Raw genomic sequence first — 6,184 nt, 5'->3', positions numbered from 1 at the left:
TGAAACCTCACACGGACAGGAGGGTAGTTACCAACCCCTAACAAACTTGTGCAGTATCTCGCACACATTTAATCTTCCTTTCCCCGAGATTGATTCCGGTTCCAATAGTGGTGAACATTGAGACATTTGCTTCCCTATTGAGGGCTGCAAAGGCACCACAGCTGCTAAGGAATTGATTTAAATCTAGATGCCACAGTTTGCCTGAATGGGCTCCAGTCGAGCCCACACTGATGGACCCGTCAGCACAAAAACCTGGCTGACTGCCCTGCAGGCTGGCTGCCCTAGCGGCCACCTCCCATGAATTGGTAAAAAAAAGTTACACCAGTATTTATGTTGTGTTACAATAATGAGGGTTAGAGGATTGTTCTGTTTTTAGATTGTCTTTAAGGTTAAATAAAGGGGGTCATGTGACCATTCTGAGGTCTGCCTGACAGTAATTCTGGGCGGTTTGATTGTTAGAATTTGGCCTGGGCCCAGGTTGTTATCATTTATTCTTTCGTGGGGTGTGGACATCACTGGCTGGGCCACCATTTGTTGCCCATCCCTAACTGTTCTTGAACTGAGTGGCTTGCTCGATCATTTCAGAGAGCAGCTAAGGGTCAACCATGTTACAGTCAATCTGGAGTCCCAGGTAGGCCACACCAGGTAAGGGTAGTGATTTTCCTTCCCTCAAGGACATTAGTGAATCCAACGGGTTTTTGTGTCAATCGGCAATGGTTTCATCGTCACCATTACTGAGACAATTCCAGATTTTACTAATGGAATTTAAGTTCCACCAGCTGCCATTGTGGGATTTGAACCCATGTCTCCAGAACTTTAGCTTGGGCTTCTCGTTAAGTGACATCACTACTGGGCCACCATTTACCATTTTACTTCTGTTTACTAAAAATAAGGGACAAAGTGTTTACGATTGGTGACAATGGGAGGAGCCTGTGTGTTAACAGCAGATAGACTGAGGGTTGGATTCTCCGATCTCCGACCGCTGGAGCCGCCTCCCCCAAAGTAAAGAATTCTCTGTCGGGACGGAGAATCCCCGACGCCACCAAAATTGGGGGCGGCACTGCTTGGCTGAGGCCTGCCCCCTGATGCTCCGCCCCTGACCGGCCAAGTTCCCGAACTCAGCGTGGCTGCTGTGGACTCAGTCCAGTGCCGCCACAGTTGGGGGAGGGCTGATCCGCAGGCAGGGGTGGACATATTGGGGACTGGGGGCATTGTGGTGGAGCGGTCCGGGGTGCACGAGCCAGCCAAAGGGGGGGATTATTTTGAGGGCCTGATCCACGAGAGGCATCCGCCATGAAGCACGGTCAGGCCGCCGCCATGCGCATGCGCGGCCACGGACCGGCAATTCTCCGGGCCGTATCGGCAGCTAGAGCCAGGTGCACTACGCTGCCTTCCTGCTAACTCCCAGCAAAATGGATAACCGGTGGCTGTTTCACAACAATTTTTCCATTGTGAAATGCCACCGTTTTCACACTGGCGTGGGGACTTAGTCTCCAGAACGGAAAATCCAGCCCTGAGTCTCCAAAGTCCCAGAAAAGTGTCAAAAATGTTGGGTTGTAAACAGTTGGGGAGATGATGGTATAGTGGTAATGTCACTGGATTGATAATCCAGAGGTCCAGGCTAATATTTTGGGAACATGGTCTTAAATACCATTACGGAACAATACCACAAATACCATTGTGGCAAATACCAGTAAGAGCAGCAGATACCTGGGAACAGCACCACCTGGTGGTTCCCTTCCAAGTCATTCACCATCCTGACTTGGAAATAGGTTGCCATTCCTTCACTGTCACTGGGTCCAAATCCTGTCATTCCTTCCCTAATCACACTGTGGGTGCACCTACACCTCAGGGACTGCAGTGGTTCAAAAAGGCAGCTCACCACCAGCTTCTGAAGGGCAATTAGGGATGGATAATAAATGCTAGCGAGGCCCACAACCCATAAATGAATGGGTGCACTGCCCGCAGGGAAAAAGAGTCCCAATGGCCAGAGAATTCTGACCAAGGAGGTCAGCTTAGTACAAGGGTCTGGCACATATAGCGTTACCATGGGACTGAGTACACTACTGCCCACACAGTGATTTAAGAGAACACATAACCTGTACATAGGGGTCAGTTTAATGTTGGACAGAGCTGTGTGGACAAGCAAGTATGAAGAAATTACCTAGTTTGGATACTATGGGCAGGATTCTCCCATCGGGAGACTAAGTCCTGATGCCGGAGTGAAACCGGAGTGTTTCACTCTGGCATCGGAGGCCGCTCCCAGCCCCCTATTCTCCCAACCCCGGGGGGGGGGGGGCTAGGAGCGGCACCACGTAAATGACATCACCCGCGCATGCGCAGGTTGTCCTCCCAATGTGTGCCCCGCAAGAAATGTCAGATTGATCTTGCGGGGCAGCGAAGGAAAGGAAGTCCTCCTTCAGAGAGGCCGGCCCGCTGATCGGTGGGCACCGATTGCGGGCCAGACCCGTTTTGACCCCCTCCCCCCTGTTCTGGATCCCCACTCCCCAGCATTCCTGCGCTGTTCCCACCGGCAGTCACCAGGTGTGGACGGCGCTGGTGGGAACCCATCGTATTGTGCAGGCCGCTCGGCCCATTCGAGCCGGAGAATTGCCGCTCGCCCGTTACAAACGGTGAGCGGCGATTCTCTGAGCGGCCAGCCATAAATCATGCCACGCCGGTTTGGGGGGGCTGAGAGAATCACGTGCGGGTGCCGTGGTGGCGTAGCGGGACTCACCTGGCGCCCCAGCGATTCTCCCACCTGGCGTGTGAGAGGGGGGAGAATTGCACCCTATATATATATATATATATACATGGTTCTTGTAGTTAATTAATATGTGCTATCAACCTATTTAAGACTACAAAGATCTCACTAAGGTGAACAGGACGGTGTATGGCATCCTACAACATAGTTGCAGCGAAAAGAAAAACTCAATATCTTGCAAAATTGCAGAGAGAAACTAAGCTACTGCAAGGCTAAATGAAAACATGAAGTATTCTGGCCTGAAGAAAAGCTTGAGAAAAGCAGATGCACTGAGGAAAATCACCTCTCCAAGGAAAGGCTTGGAAGCTGAAGGCAAAAATGTTAAATTCCTCACTGCAGCACGAGACTCCACGGAATCAGTTGGAAGTCCAGCTTCAATTTTCAGAGTGAGGTACCAGCAGGTCTAGCATGGGAGAGGTTAACTTTTAAATTTCAGAATAAAGCAAGTCCTGATCAAATTTAAATAATTCAGTGGTCACAAATTGCCGTTTGATAGCTCCATCAGAAAATCCAGATTCCCAAGTTAGCACAAGTTAGCTCACTCCGAAAATAAAATAATAAAAATTTTAAGGAATTGCAATTAAAGAATTAGTTTTAAAGACCAGAAGAGGCAAGGATTTGACACTTTGCAAGCCGAAAGCATAGCGCTGAAATGGAGAAGTCTGCAGCTAGTCTACCTGAGTAGCCATTGTTTCAGATTTTTTCAAAGCTGAGTACAAGCACCATTAGAGTGAGAGCCTGCCAAAACTGGCAAACTGGCAAGCACAGGTAAACCTATGGAGCAATCATGCCATCTTGAATTTTAGCAGCTTCTTAAAGCTGAACCGACACTTCAAAAATGTTTTAACCATGGATCAGAAATCCACGTTTCCAGATTTGTTTGGACATATCCAAGGCCCAGAACAATCACTTAATTAGGGAATATTCCTTAGATACATGATTACTTCAGGTCTGGATAGAAGGACAGAAGTTCATCTAGTCAACACACTGCTTTACTCGGTATGGTCAGTTGTGGACATAGAACATACAGTGCAGAAGGAGGCCATTCGGCCCATCGGGTCTGCACCGACCCACTTAAACCCTCACTCCCACCTTATCCCTGTAACCCAATAACCCCTCCTAATCTTTTTGGTCACTTAGGGCAATTTACCATGGTCAATCCACCTAACCTGCACATCTTTGGACTGTGGGAGGAAACCAGAACACCCGGAGGAAACCCACACAGACACGGGGAGAACGTGCAGACTCCGCACAGACAGTGACCCAGAAGGGAATCGGACAAAGGACCCTGGCACTGTGAAGCCACAGTGCTATCCACTTGTGCTACCGTGCTGCCCACTGTGCTACATGCTGCCCACTGTGCTACCCACTGTGCTACCGTGCTGCCCACTGTGCTACTGTGCTGCCCACGGACACATTATTGCGAGACAGTGAATCAACAAAGTATCTGCTAAATTTGAAGAGCTGCTACAATCACTTGGTGTTTATCTTGACCTAATCAGTAACAAAATCTTCAAAAGGACTAAATTTAATCATGTGTCCAGCAACCAGGAGAACCTGCCCACTCATTCATTAATGATCTGTACAGAACGGCTGAAGATTGTCAATACAGAGACTTAAAATACGAACTTGTCGTGGATGGAATACTGTCGTCCTAGGAGTAGTGGACGATGCACTCTCAGACATGTTGCAAGTGAAGGAGAATCTAACCTTCGAGAAAGCAATCCAGATTGTTAGCATTCTGAACTCGTATGCAGCACAGGTCCATTTTAAGAGGAGAAAGTTAACTGTGGTACAAAGGAAACTCCACAGTCCACAGCGGAGAAAAAGGGTCACTCCAGGCCAAGGGAAGCGATACCCTAACTGACCAGTAGAGCGACCATGTCAGTATTGTGGAGCAAAGCACCCCCTCTTCACAGGCGAGATCAATGTCCTGTAATTTCAGCCCAATGCTTTCAATGCAACAGAACCGGACACAACTGTTCAATGCCCAAACATTTGAACTTATGGAAGACCCAAAGATAATTCATGAGGTTGAGACTGCACACTAAGAGGCAATTGCTGGCAAAGCCCCTCCCAAAGTGAGCGACACCCCACTGTGGGCTTGCCAATCCCCCTCCCTCTTCAGGGACCTCCTTCAGGCTCTTGCTCCTTTCAGGCGCCATTCAGTCCCCATTTCAGGCATGCTCCTTGGCACCAACCCTTGGCAGTGCCAACGTGAAACATCCATTGGCACACTGCCAGTGACAAACTGGCACTACCAGATTGACACTGTCAGGGTTCTACGAGCCAATGCCAGGTTGGCACTTCCAGGGTGCTGGGGGTAGTCAGAAGGAGCACCTGGATTTCCTAGGAGGGACTTCAGAACAGAGTGATGGAACCATCAATTCAGCGAACACGTGTAGTTGGATCTGAACAGAGGCTTTAATACACTTACAACAGAGCCAGCCTATTTGTCGTTGAACTCCAGATGACTGCAGGCTGGCTCTAAGGCACTGATCTTTATACATCGGTCCCAGGCGGAGGAGTCCTGGGCGGAGCCAAGGGAGGAGCCCAGTACAAACTCTCGCGCACTCCCAGAGCGACTCCCCCTGGTGGTCAGATAGTGCAACTGCACTTACAATGATGGATAGTGAACATATATACACGGAGTTATATTGGCAACTATATACAGCATTGATCTTACAACGGGTAGATAACGAACATATATACATGGAGTGTTATTGGCAACTATATAGTGTGAATCACATTCACCACACAGAGGAAACCCCAGCAGAGAAAAAGCAGTCAGGCAGAATACCTGCTTTTTCGAGGACAAACTTCAAAACAAAGAAAAGACATCTATGAAGCAAATTGTGGTTAGAAACAATATCTGAGTCCTATGCATCGCTTTTAACTGGATGAGGCTTAACCTCACACATCAAAACATATCCTCCTTTTCTATCCTTTTTACCAATGTGAAACTTGACTGTCTGCACAAAAGCTCAACTTCATATTTCCCCACATTAAGCTCCATCTGCTACCTTGATACCCACTCACCTGTCCGTTTCTTGTGCAGTTTCTGTGCCTTCCTCACAGCTTACATTCTCACCTAGCTTTGTAGCATTAGCGAACTTAGATACATTAATCTTGTTCTCTTTGGTGAAGTCATTAATGCAGATTGTAATATCAGAACAGATCCTTGTGGCATTCCACGAGTTAAAGCCTGCCATCTTGATATACCCCATTTAACATTACAGTCTGTTCCCTATCATTAACCAATCCTCCATCTATGTTAATATATTATTCCAAACTCCAATAACCCTTGTCTTGCATATTAACCTTTCGTATGGCACCTTTTGGAAATTCTAATATATTACATGACAGACACTAGCTTCCCGTTATCTATCCTACCAGTTATACCCTCAAATAGCTCTAATA

This window comes from Scyliorhinus canicula, chromosome 4, assembly GCF_902713615.1.
Source record: "Scyliorhinus canicula chromosome 4, sScyCan1.1, whole genome shotgun sequence".
In the NCBI taxonomy this organism is placed as follows: Eukaryota; Metazoa; Chordata; class Chondrichthyes; order Carcharhiniformes; family Scyliorhinidae; genus Scyliorhinus; species Scyliorhinus canicula.
Note: the sequence above shows the minus strand (reverse complement) of the source record.